At 39.0% G+C, this 18684-nt stretch overlaps 1 protein-coding gene across 2 annotated transcripts in view; it reads left to right on the top strand.

The window, feature by feature from the left end:
- gkt (tyrosyl-DNA phosphodiesterase glaikit) overlaps nt 1-18684 on the top strand; it is a 317491-nt gene that overhangs the window by 90975 nt on the left and 207832 nt on the right. The gene's annotated exons all lie outside the window — the stretch shown is intronic.

The raw sequence follows: 18684 nt of genomic DNA, 5'->3' as shown, positions 1-18684 counted from the left end.
TATGCTGAATGATGCTATTGTACTGAGATAATCGTAGATGATCTCAGTCCATATTTTCTAGGCTTTGAACTTTTTTAGCAAAAATAGTTAAAAGTATTTCATTAATTTCCGACTCAAGTTCATCTTTTAAAATCTCATTGGAGTCGGGCAATTTCTTATTTTGGAAAGAAATTTGTGGAACACTGTTCTGTTCCATGAAAATTATGTTCATCATTTTCTGAAGGAGAAAGACGTTTTATTAAGCAAAGTATAATTTTCACTATAGTATCTGTACTGAGTCTGGGGCAGAGCAAAGAGTGGGGATAAAGAATACAGAAGAGAGCAAAGAGTGCAGTTAAGGAATTCTTCACATATATAAATGCAAAGAACAGAAGGACAAATCAGATTGGATCCTTATGTAATTGACGTGGGATAGTATTAGATACCTCCGCTGAAGTTGTAGGTGAACTCACCAGTTACGTTGCATCGATATTTACATAAAAGAACCTTTTGTGTCAATGATATGTTATGGAAGTGAAGTTGAAAAAATGTAATGATGTTGAAATTTCAAATGATTATTTAAGGAGAAAACTTTTGCACCTACAGGTGAGTAAGGCTCCTGTGGTTGATGGCATATTCCATATAATCTTAAAGGAGGTGGAAAGCGAGTACATTAAACCATTAAGGCTAGTTATGAGAGCATCACTGGACAGGAGAGATTCCGTTGGATTGGTGTAAATTGGAACATAAAAGCGGTTGGTTCTAGGAGTGTAGCGGGAAATTACCGACTGTCCGGTCTAACTTCAGTAGCAGGAAAAATCATGGAGTCAATGATAAAGGGTGGAATTCAGGATCATTTAGATGGAAACGGAATTCTGTAGGATACACAGCATGGTTTCGTAAAGGGAAAATAATGTTTAACAAATCTGGTTAGCCATTTTGACAGGTCACTCGTGAGCTGGATTTAGAGAATAATTTCAACATTGTTTATTTAGTTATCAGCAAAACATTTGACTCAGTCCCACACCTGGTTACTTTATAAGTTGAAGCAGGCTGGAATCAAAGGGAAAATCCTTAGATGAATAGCACGATGGCTTGAGGGCACCAGGCAGGGGGTTGTGATAAATGATTATTCCTCAGATTGGGTTAATGTAAGAAGTGAGGTTCCCCAAGGATCAGTATTGGAACCACTGTTGTTTTTGATTATCTTAAATGACATCTATGAAGGGATATAGGGTGTGATGTCTAAACTTGCAGATGATGTAAAGATCAGTAGAGTAGTTAATGATTGCTGCCAAGATAGACTTCTTCAGAGTGACCTAGATAGACTTCCGGGAAGGTCAGAAAAGTGGCAGCTATATGCTTTAATTCAGCAAAATGCAAGGTGTTAAACCTGGGGAACAGCAACCCCAAAATAACTTATACACTGGGTGCAGTTGAACTAAAGTCAGTAGTGGAGGAACGGGACTTGGGAGTTATGATACGGTTAGACATGAAGTTGTCCGAGAATTGTGGACAGGTTGCAGTGTTGCCCTATCGATGATTTATCGAACATTTCTAGTAGAGATAAGGACGTCATAATCAAATAAAGGTGATAAATACGATAAATATTTGTATCGACGATTTATTGTAAACTCTACTGACTTGGTTGTCGTGCCGGAGTATAAACAAAAAATTTATTTATAACCTTTATGTGATTAAATTATAAACTATTTTTTTTAAATTAGCACCAAAAAACCGGAGTTTTTGTATCAACACCGGTATTTGAATACCAGAAAAAAATGACTGGTATTCAGGATCCCAGGATCTCGGTATTGTAAGCCCTAGGTGCAAGGAAGCCTGAGGCTTATGCTGCACCAGACAAAAAAAAAAAAAAAAAATTCTGAATTACCCCAAGAGAAAAAACAAGAGTCAGAAGTAGAAGGGAATCACCAATAAATAGAATAATGATGATATCCAGCTCAGGACCCTGGGTGTGCCAAGCCCATACTCACCAGATGTGAGCCCCTGGGGTAAATTAGTCCATAAATAGCAGCATCCATTGATTACCACTCTCTGTCTTCTCCCACTCAACCTTCACTTTATCCATAGCAGCAATTTGTCTCCCATGCCACACTGCTCCAATTTGTGCAACAGTATCAAAAGCCTTTCTAAGATTCAAATATATGATATCAAAATTATTCTTTGCAACCGGTTCCTTTGTGACTACATCATAGTATCCAATCAAATTAGTTAGACGAGACTTCCCCTTAACAAACCCATGCTGTGTCCGAGCTATAATTGAAGTCTTGTCTAGATGATCCTGCAGTGCTTCTTTAACCAGTGCCTCCATTAATTTCCCGGAACAGAAGTTAAACTAACAGGTCTGTAATTACCTGTGTCTCCCTTTGATCCTCCTTTGTGGTTTGAGATCACATTTGCACATCTCCAGTCCCTGGGTACCTCCCCTGAGTCCAAGGAAGCTCTCATAATTATGGCTAAGAGTTTGCTTACTTCCTTTGTTGCCTCCTTTAATATAACTAGATAGATTCCATCATCCCAGGTGCCTTTCTTATGTTTATCTTCAACAATTTCTCCTCCACATTACTCTCATTTATTACAAGATTATTTAGCTTACTGCCAGAGTTTAATACACCTATGGCATTCCCCTCCCCGAATAACTCCTCATGTATGAATGTAGATGCAAAATATTCGTTTAGTTTGTTAGCTACCTGAGCAGGATCATCAATATCAAGTTGAACCATCGATATCAAGTGGACTAATCTGATTAATCCCCTCTTTCTGGAGTTTACATAAGTAAAGAACTCTTTGCTGTTTTTCTTTGCATCCTTTGCCAAAGATTTCTCATAATCTGCCTCTGCCTGCCTAACCTCCTTTGTGACTTGGTTACAGACCAGCTTATATCTATTATAGGCTTCTGTGTCACCTGTTAATTTATATGTATCCCATGCATTTTTCTTCTCTGCCACATGTCTAATTAGCTCATCTAACAGCCACCCATTTCACTCTAAATAAAAAAGTACTGCTTCAATAAAGAATTATATCACCATATAAATGTATGTCATTACCCACACCTGGGTTTGATCCTGGTTGGAAGTCCCATCAGTAGGGAAGATAGCACCATGAGTAAAAGTGATTTACCCAACAACCCTGTAGTGACAAATATCCACTCACTGACAAATATCCACTTACTCACCAATGATACTTAATGGTGAAGAAAGTTTGAAGATGTTTTAAAATCTCAGTGAATCGATGGCTAATGCCACCTGCTGCAAATACTATAAAACATACCAGCCAAGGATGCACATAGTTTTAAACAATTAAATTTGCTATTAAGTGCCTCCTCATTATGGAGACATTCCACACTAAGTTTCTAGTATTGCACTGCATACTTTAAATGAAATGCACTGCTCCAAGGCAGGAGCAGCAGTGCATAGCACACGCTTCTTGATTAGACCGGGGTTCGAGCCCGTGACCACCAAATACGGAGGATGCAGAAATGTCAGGGAATGACCACTGCATATCCCCGGAGCAATATAGCCTTAGTTGCTAATGCTCCTAAAAACCAAATAATAAACAAACAAACAAACTGTTCCAAGGCGCTTTCTTAGCCAGGTGGGCAGGAGCAGCAGTGTGAAGCACATGCTTCTTGATTAGACCGGGGTTCGAGCCATGACCACCAAATACGAAGGATGCGGAAAGGTCAGGGAATGACCACCGCATATTCCCGGAGCAATATGGCCTTAGTTGCTAATGCTCCTAAAAACCAAATAACAACAACAACAGCAGCACTGCTCTAATGGAGTATATTGTCATTTATTTATCTTCACTGTGGTTTTAAAACTTTCTAAGTTATCACGTATCTCATATATTGTGGATATTTCTTATCAATGGGTTTTTCAGGTCACTCACAGTATGCATACTTACTCACCAATGAGATCCTGGTTGGGATCCCATTGGTGAGGAAGTAGGCACTGTAAATTCTAGAGAGTGGCATACATCCTAAACAAACGGTGTATATTTCTCTACTGAGCATTGTCTTTTATTTAAAGATATCGTTTCAATACTAGGACCAAGTAAAGTTGTGTGAAGTGCCTCCACAATATGAGATCATTGCACTCAGGAGCAAACTTAGTATGTTTACTGCTGTGTACAGACTGAGGCTATGCCCTTCTTGTACTATGTTTTATAGCTCTCATGGCATGAGCTTTTGCTTTACATTCACTTATGTTTTAAAATTATTGATCATAATTTTATTTCTCTACAAGACTCTCCTAAAACTGTCCAATTATCAACAGCAGTGCTTACCTTGTTTTTAAATTCAGTAATTGCAGTATAAAAAATGCTTATATTAATTAAAATTTAGGAACAAGTGAGTATTTTTCTTGTACATGTAGATAAAGACGAGGAATTTTTTTTTTTTTTATATTTGAAAAACTAGCATAATTCCAAGTATGGGTTGAGAAGTAAAAGATGCTCTCTTAACATCCAAAAAAGGAGTAGAGAAGAGCAATAAGATTTGTTACACACACACACACACACATATAGTTTGAACAGGCTAAGAGTAGAAAACTTGCTTCTTACCCTAATGGTAGCCAAGCATTCTGGTCTCTTGCCAAAGCTATTGGCCACAACTTTTGCCCATCTCTGCTCCTACCTCTGTCCAAACCAGATGGTTCTGTTGTCACTTCAGCCAAGTATAAAGCTGACCTGCTAGCATCCCATTTTTCTTCCAACTCATTAGCATTAGTAGAGGCATTTGATGCAAGAAAGCAAGCTTATGCAGCATCAGCCAAAAAAAAAAAAAAAAAAACCCACTTCCACTTCACCCCTCTGTTTGTTCAAAATACCTGTCCAGCTGAGCCTTAAACTTATTTAGGCTATCAACCTCCACCACAAGGGATGGCAGTCTGTTCCACCAACCAACCACCCGCTGGCTAAAGGCAAATTTCCGCACGTCTATCTTACATCTGTCTTTACTCAATTTGAATTTATGCCCTCTCAGGTGATTTTTCTGAGCTAGAGGAAGAATCCCATCAGCATTGAGCATGCTTAAACCATTCAAGGCTTTATACACCTCTATCAGATCACCTCGCTGGTGCCTAGTCTCCAGACACTGTAATTTGCAAAACTTAAGCCTTTCTTCGTAAGAGTACCCCTTTGTTCCATTCACTAATCTTGTTGCCCTTCTCTGTACTCGTTCCAGCAGCTCTACATCCTTCTTGAAATGAGGCCTCCAGACCTGTATACAGTACTCTAGGTGTGGCCTGACCATTGCCTTATACAATGGAATAATCACCTCCTTATCCCTGCTGAAAAAATTCCTGTATATCATTGACAATACTCCATGAGCTACTCTTGCAGCCCGTCTGCACTGCTCAGAGAACTTCATATCTGCCTGCACAATCACCCCCAAGTCCCTTTCATTCTCTACCACTGTCAGTGTAGTACCACAGAGTTGATACGTTGCTCTGTGGTTGCTGTTTCCCATGTGTAGTACTTTACATTTGTCAATGTTAAACTTCATTTGCCACCTCTCAGCCCATCTGCTCAACCTTTCCAGATCCTGTTGCAGCAGCATAGTGTCAGTAGTGTCCTTGACAACCCTGCCAACCTTTGTATCATCTGCAAACTTGGACATTAAGCTTGATATACCATCATCAATATCATTTATAAATACAGAAAACAATAATGGACCTAACACTGAGCCCTGAGGGACTCCACTAATAACATTAGTCCATGATGAGCAGTGTCCATTGATTACCACTCTCTGTCTTCTCCCCCTCAACCACCCTTTTATCCATAGCAGCAATTTGCCTCCAATGTCACACTGCTCCAATTTGTGTAGCAGTCTTCCATGTGCAACAGTATCAAAAGCCTTTCTAAGATCCAAGTATATAATATTAAAGTTATTCCCTGCATCCAGTTCTTTTGTGACTGCATCATAGTATCCAATCAAGTTGGTCAGGCAAGACTTCCCCTTAACAAAACCATGCTGTGTCTGAGCTATAACTGAAGTCTTGTCTAAATGATCCTACAGTGCTTCTTTAACCAGTGCCTCCATTAATTTTCCTGGAACAGAAGTTAAGCTCACAGGTCTATAATTACTTGTGTCAGCCTTTGATCCTCCTTTGTGAATTGGGGTCACATTTGCACATTTCCAGTCTATGGGTACCTCCGCTGAGTCCAAGGAAGCTCTCATAATTATGGCTAAGGGTTTGCTTACTTCCTTTGCTGCCTCCTTTAATATAACTGGATAGATCCCATCCACCCCGGGTGCCTTTCTTGTGTTTTATCTTCAACAGTTTCTCCTCCACTTTACTCCCAGAAGATTCTGTAGCTTACTGCTAGAGTTGAATACACCTCTGGCATTCCCCTTGCTGAATAACTCCTCATGTGTGAATGTCGATGCAAAATATTCATTTAGTTTGTTAGCTACCTGAGCAGGATCATCAACAGTTGACCCATCAATATCAAGTGGACCAATCTGATTCATCCCCTTCCTTCTAGAGTTTACATAATTAAAGAACTCTTTGCTGTTTTTCTTTGCATCTCTTGCCAAGGATTTCTCGTAATCTGCCTTCGCCTGCCTAACCTCCTTTGTAACTTGGTTGCATATCAACTTGTATCTATCATAGGCTTCTGTGTCATGTGTTAATTTGTAAGTATCCCATGCATTTTTCTTCTCTGCCATATGCCTCATTAGTTCATCTGACATCCATTTTGGCCTAAACCTTGAACAATATTTCTTAGTTGGTATGTAAAGCCTAGTAGCTTCCAAGATAAGTTCTTTGAATGCTTCCCATTTTGAATTTGCTGTTGGTAACATCATCAGTTGGTCCCACTGTATAGAATTTAAATACCGTCTCAGTCCATCGTAGTCGCCTTTACGGAAGCAATAACCCTTCCCTTTACCCCTAATGGTAGTTATCTCTTTCAGTAAATCCCACTTCAGCACACTGTGATCACTGCCACCTAGTGGTTCATTTATCTGCAGATTCTTAATGCATGAAGAATCACTGCTGATAATCAAATCAAGAGTATTACTCCCTCTAGTTGCCTCCCGAACGTGCTGATGTAGAAAACAATCATCCAATAAATCCACAAAAGCCCTGCTAGTGTGTGAGTAACCAGCCCCCAAATTCCAGTCAATATCTGGGAAATTAAAATCTCCCATTATAAGACTCTCTGATTTACTGGCCCACTCTATTTCCCTGTACAGTTCCTTATTATACTCATCAGAGTCATTAGGCCTATAGCACACTCCTACTCTCAATTTTGATCTCCCAATGCTTATGTCACACAAAACTGACTCAACACTGCACTGTCCAGCGATGTCGACTGGCTTCACTTCCTTGGTTTTTATGTGTTTCTTAACTAATAGCATAACCCCTCCCCCCTTCCTATCCTGTCTATCCTTTCTGTAGACGTTGTACTCCCCAAATTGCAGTTCTGCATCCCTTATATCTGTGTGACACCACGTCTCTGATATCCCAACAATATCTGCCTTTGATGTTTTGAGCAATACCTCAAATTCATCAAATTTATTTACTAAACTCCTAGCATTGGTGTACACGCAAGTATACCTGCACCTGTTTCTATTCTTAGCTACCCTAACACAACCCATGTGTTTACTTGTAACGCAATGGCTCCCAGCAGTCTCTGAAATACCATGCATCTTGTTTTTCAGGCTTCTGCTCATTCTAATAGAAGCAGTGCAAGAATCTCTTTCACCTCTGTCAGTGGCTACTGTCAATCTATTGGTCTTTGTCTCCCCCCAAGCTAGCAGTTTTCCGACCCACCTAACACTGCCTCGATAGCATCAGCAAATATTCTTGCACCCTTTCTATTTAAGTGTATCCCATCCCTGTAGAAGCAATCTCTCCTGTTAACAAGTACAGTCCAGGCTGAAAAAAATTCTACCCCTTGAGCCTTGCACAATCTTTCCAGGGCCGAATTGATCGACAAGGCTGTCATCATATACTCCCTCCTATCGTGTCTGGGCAGAATTGCAGACACTTTCAAATTCAACCCTAATTCTCGGCTTTTGTTCAACAGTGACCTGTACTTGTTAAGTAATTCTGCCGGTCTCCTACTCTTAATATTATTAGTGCCAACGTGTACAATTATATCACCTTTTGTACCCTTAAAAGATGATATTCGCTCTACAACGTCATCAACCTTTGCCCCTGGCAGACATACCCTGGTCTTGTTCCACCTATCTTTTTTACAAAGCATGTTCCTCGTTTCCCTGACAATAGAGTCACCAACAACTACTAGTTCCTTCGGGACCAGCGCATTCTGCCTTGGGGGTTGTCTCTGTGTCACGTGATGCCCAAGTGCAAGCTCTGGCGTTGATGTGGGCAGCTGAGAGCTTGATGGGCCCCTCAATTTAGTTTCTTCGAGGGCATCCACCCTGTCCTTCAAGCTCTCATATAGGCCCACAAGAACGCCGAGTTGTTGCCTGATATCGATACACTCCTTGCATCGCGCACACACAAAGACATCCCCCTTGGCAGTATCATGTCCCGTACCCGATTGCTCTGCAAACATCAAGCAAACAGTGCATTTTATAAGGCTGTGAGTCAGAGGACAACTGCACCCCTCAGTTCTGCTCTGAGCCACAGCGCTTCCATTAGCTTGAGCCTTTTGCTTTGCTCCTTTGCTGCCTCCTTTAATATAACTGGATAGATCCCATCCACCCCGGGTGCCTTTCTTGTGTTTGTCTTCAACAGTTTCTCCTCCACTTTACTCCCAGTTATTTCAAGATTCTCATGTATGATCTTGGTAAAACACCTCCCACCATTCCCAACACGCTCCATTCAATGCCTTCTGTGGTCTTCCGTCAAAAGGATGTCAGAAGGATTTTGATGAATTTTGATGCCAAGAGTGCTCCAGGTCCCGATGGTATTTCTCCACTTGTTCTCAAAACCTGTGCTCCTGAACTTACTCCTATTCTTTGCCGTCTTTTTTGACTTTCTTATTCTAAAGGTGTTTTTCCTTCTGCTTGGAAATTTGCTCATATCCAGCCAGTTCCTAAAAAGGGTGACAAATCCCTCCAGAAATCGTCCCATTGCAATTACTTCTACTCTTTCTAAAGTAATGGAGAAATCAATTAACCGCCAACTCTTAAACTACCTAGAAACCTTCTGTCTGATCAACAATTGCCAGTATTGATTCCGTCAGTATCAATCCACTGGTGATATTCTGGCTTATGTTAGCAATTTATAGACTAATTCAATGGAAAAGTTCATTGAAACACAAGCAGTTGCTCTTGACATCTCAAAGGCTTTCGATCATGTTCGGCATAAAGATCTTCTAAACAAGCTTCCATCTTATGGTTTGCCAACTGTTTTTGGTAATTGGTTATCCAGTTTTCTCTCTGATCGCTCACTGAGGGTGATGGTAGATGGCTCTCTGTCTTCTAACTTCTCCACTAATGCCGGTGTCCCCCAAGGTTCAGTTCTTTCCCTTACTCTTTTCCTCTTGTATATTAATGACTTTCTTACCTTGACTGGAAATCCTATCCATAGTTTTGCCGATGATAGCACATTGCATTGTACTTTCCATTTTGAGAAACCTTGCCCTGTTCAATCAGCTTCAACTTCTCGAAAATCTGCTTCCAATTCCTTAAATGCCAATCTTCAAGTAATTCTCCAGTGGGGCAAAGACAGTTGATTTTAACCCTTCTAAAACTCAGTCTTGTCTTATATATCGCAAAAAGGATTCTTCTGCTCCTATGCTTATCTTTAGTGACACTCCGATTTCTAGGCAAAATGATATATCTCTTTTGGGGATTACCCTGACTTCTAATCTCTCTTGGCACAAGCATATTACAAATATTGCTTCCTCTGCATCTAAAAAATTTGGTTTTCTCTTTCGCTCTCATTGCTACTTTTCTTCCAAACAGCTGTTCACTCTGTATAAATTGTAAATCCGCCCTGGCATGGAATATTGTTCCCACATCTGGGGTGGTGCCCCCAAAACTGCTCTCAGGCTTCTTGATTCCATTCAGAAGAGAGCAGTTAGGTTAATTAATGATTCATCTCTAGCAGAGTCTCTCCACTCGCTGTCTCATAGATGTACTGTTTCTGCTGCATGCCTCTTCTACAGATACTTCCATGGGCACTGTTCTTCTGAATTGGCTTCTATAATTCCCGCTCTCTTTCAAAACAGTCGGAACACGTGCCGCCACCAGTGAACATCTATTTACTGTCCAACTTCAAACTCACAGAACGAACCTTTCATCTTCCTCGTTTATTCATTCAACTGCCATTTTCTGGAACAACCGTCCTTCGTACATATTTCCTGAAAATTACAGTCTACAGAAGTTCAAGTCCAATGTTAACAAATATTTTCTTTCGTCTTCTCAACCTCCAACCCAAGTATGGTACTAAGTACTATAGGTTCTAATACCTCTCGTTTGGTATCAGCAGTTACAAGCTACAACACTGACTTTCAAAAATATAAAGAGCAAGCTGAACAGAGTAAGTTGAATTTCTCTACCAAGACATCTCATCCCTATAATCTACCATTTCTAAAAGAGAATTAATTACAACCATTAAAAACTTGCCTAATAGTGCACCAGGTCTCGATGGCATTTATTATACTATGATCCAACACCTAAACTCTGATTGTCTGGAAATCCTACTAGCTCTATATAATAGAATTTTTCTGAACAACCTGAATCCATCCGTGTGGTGGCATGCAATTGTCCTTGCATTTCCCAGACCCGGAAAAGATCCTTCCTATACATATAATTATCGCCCGATTTCACTGACCAGCTGCTTAGGGAAAATCCTTGAACGAATGGTTCATAATAGACTTACGTGGTTGTTGGAAAAAGATGTTTTATCACCCCACCAATTTGGATTTAGAAAAAATAGATCAACACTTGATCTACATGTCAAAGTGGAAACAAATATTAGAAACTCATTTATAAGAAAGCAGCATATGGCGATGGTGAATCTAGATCTTGAAAAAGCTTTTGACACAACGTGGAGATTCGGAATTCTACGAGATCTATTTCAATTAGGATACAGAGGACAACTTCCACAATTTATAGAAAAATTCCTTGCTGACAGAACATTTCAAGTACGATATAAAGGCTGTTTATCTACAATATATATACAACAGGAAGGGGTTCCCCAGGGCTCAGTATTAAGTGCAACCCTGTTTGCACTGCGTGTGAACAATATCACAAAGGTTATACCACCATTATTGGAAATCTGTATGTATGCAGATGATCTTTTCATTTCATTTCAATCACAAAGCATGAACACAATAGAACGACAGCTCAAATTATCCATAAACAAAATCGAAGTATGGACTAAAAATAATGGATATAGAATATCTGAGAAAAATCAGCTGTTATACACTTCTGTAAAATGCGTGGTCTTCATCCTGAACTGGTCTTATACTTAAATAAAATTGCTCTACCTGTTGTTCAAAATTTCTCCTTCTTGGGCTTAACATTAAATAGAAAACTAAACTTTCATGAACATATACTAAGACTTTGAACTAGTTGCCTCTTAAAACTTAATATCTTCACACAGTATATTCAATGGCCTGGGGAGCCAACAGGTCCACATTATTACTATTATATAGATCTCGTTTGGATTATGGATCTCCTATATATGCTTCAGCAAGAAGGAGCATCTTACGTCGCCTAGATACCATTCACCATAATGCTCTCCGCATAGCTCTAGGAGCATTTAGAACTTCTCTAATTTACAGCCTGTATGCGGATGCATCGGAACCCCCGCTGCACCTTCGACGAGATTATCTACTGTACATGTATGCGGCAGAAATATACAGTCAGCCATCACATCCAAATTGGTCCATTATTCACGATCCACCATGGACAAGGAATTATGATTCCAAGCCAAATGAAAATAAACCAGTAAGACTGCGTCTGACACTTAGCTCAATTTTGGGAAATACATTTCCAGCACATTTCTGCAGTAGATATAAACTCAGAACCTCCTTGGATTCCGACTGTGCCTTTGTCCATATCACATCTTACAAACAGGAATAAAAAAGAGATCTCTCCAATTGTTATACAGAAGCTTCATGCACTGCACAGTTTTGAAAATAGAAACAGTATTCAGATTTACACAGATGGTTCAAAATCGAACAACTCAGTAGGTGCAGCAGTAGTTTTACCGGAATATATCTGTCTCCTTGCCTCATGTTTGCAGCATTTTCACAGCAGAATTATATGCTATTAAACTAGCACTGGATGATGTTACCAAGCATCAACTTCTACCTGCTCTAATTCATACTGACTCCCTTAGTGCAGTAGCAGCTTTACAGAACCACAAATATTCCTCAAATTCCTTGATTCAGCATATCAAAAAACAACTCGGAGTTTTGCATAAAGCAAGAAAACAAGTGTCTATCTGTTGGATTCCCAGCCATGCTAGAATCCCAGAAAATAATCATGCAGACCAAGCCGCAAAAAATCCAGATCTTAATATACAAGATAACTTTCAGTTTGTACCATTTACAGATTATAGGGATGTATTTCGTACCAAATATACTTCCATCTGGAAACAACTTTGGAGGGACCAATCATGCAATAAACTTCGCAGAATAAAAAAAGATCTATGTTTGTGGCATTCTAGCTCATGTATAAATAGACAGGAGGAAGTTATATTAACAAGACTGCGCATTGGGCATACCTTCCTCACTCACAAACATTTACTTTTAAGAGAAGATCCCCCGCTCTGCTCTGTCTGTCAGATACAACTTAGAGTAAGGCACATCCTGATTGATTGTCCAACCTATTCAGCTGTTCTTACCACATCCTTTCAATCATTAGCAAACTTGCAAGCTCCTCTAACCCTCTCTCATGCACTTGGTGACAAAGCAAACCTAAGTGAGCTCTTTATATATGTTAAACATCTCGGAATAATAAATACACTCTGATATATCCATCCTAAATCATTAAAATGAACGTAATGACGCTGACAGACACATATTGGCCACAGTTGTCCTTGTGTCGTGAAACTTTCATACCAACAACAACAACCTCTCGTTTGGGATTTACATAAAAAAACACTAACACACAGAAATTATTTACTCTACATGATCATAAAATTGTCCAATTATCGACAACTCTGCTTACCTTGTTTTTAAATCCAGTAATTTCAGTTTAATAAATTGCTTATATTAATTAAAATTTAGAAAAAAAGTTTTTTTCTACATGTAGACAAGAACAAGAAAAAATATATCTTTAAAATGCTTTGAAAAAACTAGCATACTTCTTTAATTCCAATTATGGGTTAAAAAGAGCAACATGATTTGTTGCTCTTCTCTATTTACATATATATATATATATATATACAGGATGTCTCAAAAATACACGGCACAACTTCAGGAATGAGTTCCTCGATGTAGACAATAAAAATATTTTATATCAACACAGTTCCGGAAATGCTTGGTTTCCGAGTTTTGAAGATCTGTCTATGACACTTAACTGTTCACATCACCTTATAGTAATTGTTAAAAATGTCCACCTTCTGCCTGAACACAGGCCTCACATCGACGTCTCATGGACTCGTGAAGGCTATGACAAATTCCTAGCATGTTTCGTATTGTCTCACAACCTGTCTCACAAGAGAGAGAGAGAGAGAGATGGCACAATTCGATTGCAGAGAGTTTCCACATCAGCTAACAGAGTCGAATAGACCAATGACTTTAAATGGCCCCACAAGAAGAAATCTAGTAGGTTTAAATCAGGACCTGTCTGGACATATTCGTTCTGGGAACCTTTCGTGGTACAAACGACAAGCCTCCAGAGCATTGCCATCCACCAAACCGTACATAAAGTGCATATCCGCTTGATTTGAGTACATGGTCGGACTGGAAAACCACCAGATTCTTTCAGTACCTTGTGATCAAGGAAATCACCAGCGGGAGATAAGACATTCCGGTTAATAACTCGGGAACCAAGCATTTCCGGAACTATGTTGATATAAAATATTTTTATTGTCTACATATGAGGAACTCATTCCTGAAGTTATGCCGTGTATTGTTGAGACACCCTGTATATATATATATATATATATATATATAGAGAGAGAGAGAGAGAGAGAGAGAGAGACGGCGCCTCTGTAGCCAGGTGGGAAGGAGCAGCAGTGCGTAGCACACGCTTCTTGATTAGACCGGGGTTCGAGCCAGTCACCACCGGATGCGGAAAGGTCAAGGGAATGACCACCGCAAATTCCCAGAACAATATGGCCTTAGTTGCTAATGCTCCTAAAAACCAAATAACAACAAACAAAACAGAGAGAGAGAGAGAGAGATGGCATTTGGAAGCAAGGCATAAGTATTGTGACCTGATTGAAGTACTTAGGCCATTAAAAGCATTAAGTAAACTAAGGGTATTTTTCTCTTCCTAATGTATATACAGGGTGTCTCAAAAATATTTGTACAAACATTTAGGGGAGGTGGGTAACATCTAAAGGAATGTGAATCGCATAGGAACCCATAACCGGAAACGTCACAGGAAAGTAGTAGCAGAGGCACAAGAGACAGAAATGACACAAGACAGTAATTAGTGGCAAACATTTATTTGACATAATATTAACAATGGAGTACGAGATGGATGCATTTCATGATGTTACAACAGGTGATCGAAGGTTCCACCATAAGACGCGATGCATGCGTGACACCAATGCAGCACGGATTGGCAGACACAATCGAACACACCTGGAGTTTCTTTGACAGTAGCAGCAGGGCAGACGAGTCTCGAGATCCATTTCCATCTCCACAGGCGATTCATACACGATAGATTTGTGAAGGCCCCCCCACAAAGAAATCAAGGCTCGATAAATCAGGTAAGTGTCGGGGCCAGGCAACAGGTCCACCATGGCCAATCCATCGACGCCCAAAATGCCTGTTCAAATGGTCACGAACATCCCTTCCGTAATGGGCAGGCACCCTATCATGTTGAAACCAAATGTTGCGTCTCATATTTGCTAGAACATCGTCAAGTAACCCTGGTAGAACTTGTTCAAGAAAGATCCGATATTTAGTGGAGTTCATGCGGGATGGTAACAGGTATGGGCCGACTAAGCAGTCGCCAACCATACCTGCCCACACATTTATTGCGAAGCAGTGTTGTGCCGCATGGAGTCGCACACTGTGTGGGCCCTCTGCTAATCCATACACTAGGTGCACATCTGCCAGTTCACAGTTCGTATATCAATGCATGCTCTTTGTGCAGCGACTACTGCTTGAATGAGTAAACCAGAAATTTTCCCTCTCGCGAACTGATGAACAGCGCCGTGTACCAACTTACGGTGACGTTTCCAGTTATCGGTTCCTATGCTTCACATTCCTTTAGATGTTACCTACCTCCCCTAAATGTTTGTACCAATATTTTTGAGACACCCTGTATATACACAAATGGATATAAATTTAAATTAAAAAAGAATAACTGAAGTCTAAATGCAGGAAAATATGTCTTTAGTTGAAGATAAATTGGCTAATGGAATAAATTTGTACCTACTTTTTTTTTTTTTTTTTTTTGCATTAAAAGGGATTGGATAAATATTTACATATATATCAGATTGAAAGAAATGAAGGAAGGATTTTTTTTTAATATATATTTAACTGATAATACATATGCCTTGCTTTCCTGTGTCAATTCAGTAGGAACTGAATAACTATAGTTTGTAATTCATAGGGGCCAAGAAAAGTTACTGAAAAAAAATGGAGAGAATTGCCAGAGAGGAAGTAATATTAGTTTATGAACTAATTTTACTTCCTCTTAGTGGATTATGTTCTAATAGGTTTAGAAGAAAGTGGCACATTATAGTATAAATGCGATGAATACCTGTAAAAAACAGCTAGTTAATATATGCAGTGCATTATATTTCAGGTGTATTTTATTATTATTTTTTTTCCTTAAATTAAATCAATTTTTTTTCTTCTGTGATTAATAGAAGTGAAAAGTAAATATATTATCTCCTCATCAAATAATTACTAAGATTATAATTTTACAAAATGTTTGTCATATAAGTTAGTCCATTAGCATCCGGCGCCTCCGTAGCCAGGTGGGCAGGAGCAGCAGTTCGTAGCACACACTTCTTGATTAGACTGGGGTTCGAGCCCGTGACCACCAATACGGAGGATGCGGAAAGGTCAGGGAATGATCACCACATATCCCGGGAGCAATATGGCCTTAGTTGCTAATGTTCCTAAAAACCAAATAACAACAACCATTAGCATCCATAGTTTCCATGAACAGTAAAACAGCTGAAATCGTGCAGTGACATAATTACCTAACATTCCATATTGTGAATTCCTTCACAATGAGTTGCCTGTCTCGTTATACCTCGAATAAGTAATGCCTCCCCCAGTAGAGAAGACTATTGTTACTTATTCTCTGTGGGTGCCACCATCACCCAGATGGCTGTTTCAGGGCTTTTGGCCCCTTGCCTCTGTAGGTAGGTAGGTACCCTGATGGTATAACAGTTGACAACCTAGTTGTAAATTCATTTCACAATATGAGAGATGCCAAGTGGAGGTGTTGTTTAATACATCAGTATAACTACCCACTCATTGATGAGGGCCAAATAGCCCTGAAATGGCCATCTGGGTAGTGGTGCCCACAGAGAATAAGTAACAGTAATTTTCTGTAGTAGGGAAGCATTACTTATTCGAAATATAATGAAATAGGCAACTCTTGAATGAATTCACAATATGAGTTATTATGTAATGATGCTTATTCACTGACTTTAAATGACAGCAAACTCTTCCTGCAGTCTGAGGCTATTTAGCCCTAATTCCTACACATACTTATTACAATATTTATTATTCTTCTGTTGATTTTTTTTAAGCCTCTCTGATCTCTCGAATATACTGTATATGTATCACTCCACGAGTGACACTACATTCGTGTATCTTGCATTTAGATCAGGGGTTCTCAACCAGGTGGGAATTCCCTCCTGAGGGGTATTTTGGGGTTTCAGGTGGAGAATTGGGACCACAGATTGACAGACTCAAACTGTGGTAATATTGATCTTTCTACAAACTACAATTCTGCATATTATACATAATCTATACTACATCACACTTTATTTGATGTCACATATTAAATTAAAAATAAAGATAAATATTTCACTTTTTATCTTTTTTGGAATGCACCTTTTGAGTCAGACAACCTTGGAAAGGGAGGAGGAGAATGACATCATTCTTTGAAATGGGGGGGATTAACATATGATGAAAAGGGTGCATGGGGCAAAAAAGGTTGAGAACCACTGATTTAGATAGTCCATGCATGCAAAACCTGCACGAACTCTCTAAAGCTACAGATTTAATATATGAATTTTTTTTTTTAACATACAAGTTGTATAGAAAACATAAATAATAATTGCCATATTTCTGTTTGTCCAATTTTAATGAAAAATATATATTAACAAATATTTTTAAAAAGGCCCAAATATAAATTTTCGCAAAACTCCATCCGCCAGGAGTCGTTGTTACATGCATATGGACAGATGGATATAGTGAAGACAATTGGTGTGTGTGTGTGTGTGTGTGTGTGTGTGTGTGTGTGTGTGTGTGTGTGTGTGTGTGTGTGTGTGTGTGTGTGAACATGCCTAAAAAGCACAAAGTACAAAAGGTGATTGTTAATCTCTGATGATTCATTACTATGCATGTCTAATAGGTTCAGAAGGAAGAACAATTGTAGGTGACAAATCAGATTAACACCGCTGATAGAAATATCTATAAAAAAGCATGCAACACAGAAAATTAATGCATGTTTCAGAGGGAATGGAGTGAACTGGTGAGCTCTCATCAGTATGGGGATCATTTTAAGACTATATAGTCAAATCACTTTTTGAGGTCTGCTAAGTGGAATTTTTTATTTCTTAAAAATTATTGGTTTTTGTTATCTTTTGTTTAAAATTAGTAATGCCGTTACTATTTGTGATTATCTGATAAAGTTGGCAAATTTGTTTTCTTGGCCTTTGAAATTTGTATTGACATAAGAATAATATAAAAGCTTTTCAGTATTTTTCTGTGCAATTCCTTAGGAATATAATTAATATTAGAAGTATTTTTATTATGTTCATAAATTTATAGCAAATATAAACATGATTTTATAACATAACTGTCACGTAGTACATAAATTAAGCATACTGCCATTGATAAGCTAAAGTTAGTGTAGGATATATCTTCTAGTTTTATGGTACTTTTAAATTAAATTTAGACCAAAATCATGCCTAAGGCTAGAATAACAAAACACAAAATAACAGAAATGCTTGGGCTCATTATTAGTAGTAATAGTAGTAGCGTTGGAAAATGATGGAAGAAAGCAAGCTTATACAGCGTCAACCAAAAAAAAACAAGTTAACACTTCCCATATCATCTATATAATCTAATAGTTTATCTAGCTCTTCTTTGAATTTATTCAAACTGCCCACCTCTACAACACCAGATGGGAGTTTTTTCCAACAATCAACCACCCTCTGCCCGAAAGCAAACTTCCTGCAGCCATCCTTTCTCAATTTGAATTTATGTCACCCAATGCTTGTAGTCTGAGCAAGAGGAAGGATTCCATTAGTATTGAATGGATTTAGCTTACTAAATCCATTCAAGGCCTTTAAACACCTCAATCAGATCTTGCAAGTGCCTAGTCTTCAGACACTACAGTTCACAAATCTGAAGCCTTTCCCGACAAGTCCAGCC

This window comes from Mastigoproctus giganteus, chromosome 6 (assembly GCF_048544385.1).
Source record: "Mastigoproctus giganteus isolate SK-2022 chromosome 6, ASM4854438v1, whole genome shotgun sequence".
In the NCBI taxonomy this organism is placed as follows: Eukaryota; Metazoa; Arthropoda; class Arachnida; order Uropygi; family Thelyphonidae; genus Mastigoproctus; species Mastigoproctus giganteus.
This window is presented reverse-complemented; position numbering and strand designations above follow the sequence as displayed.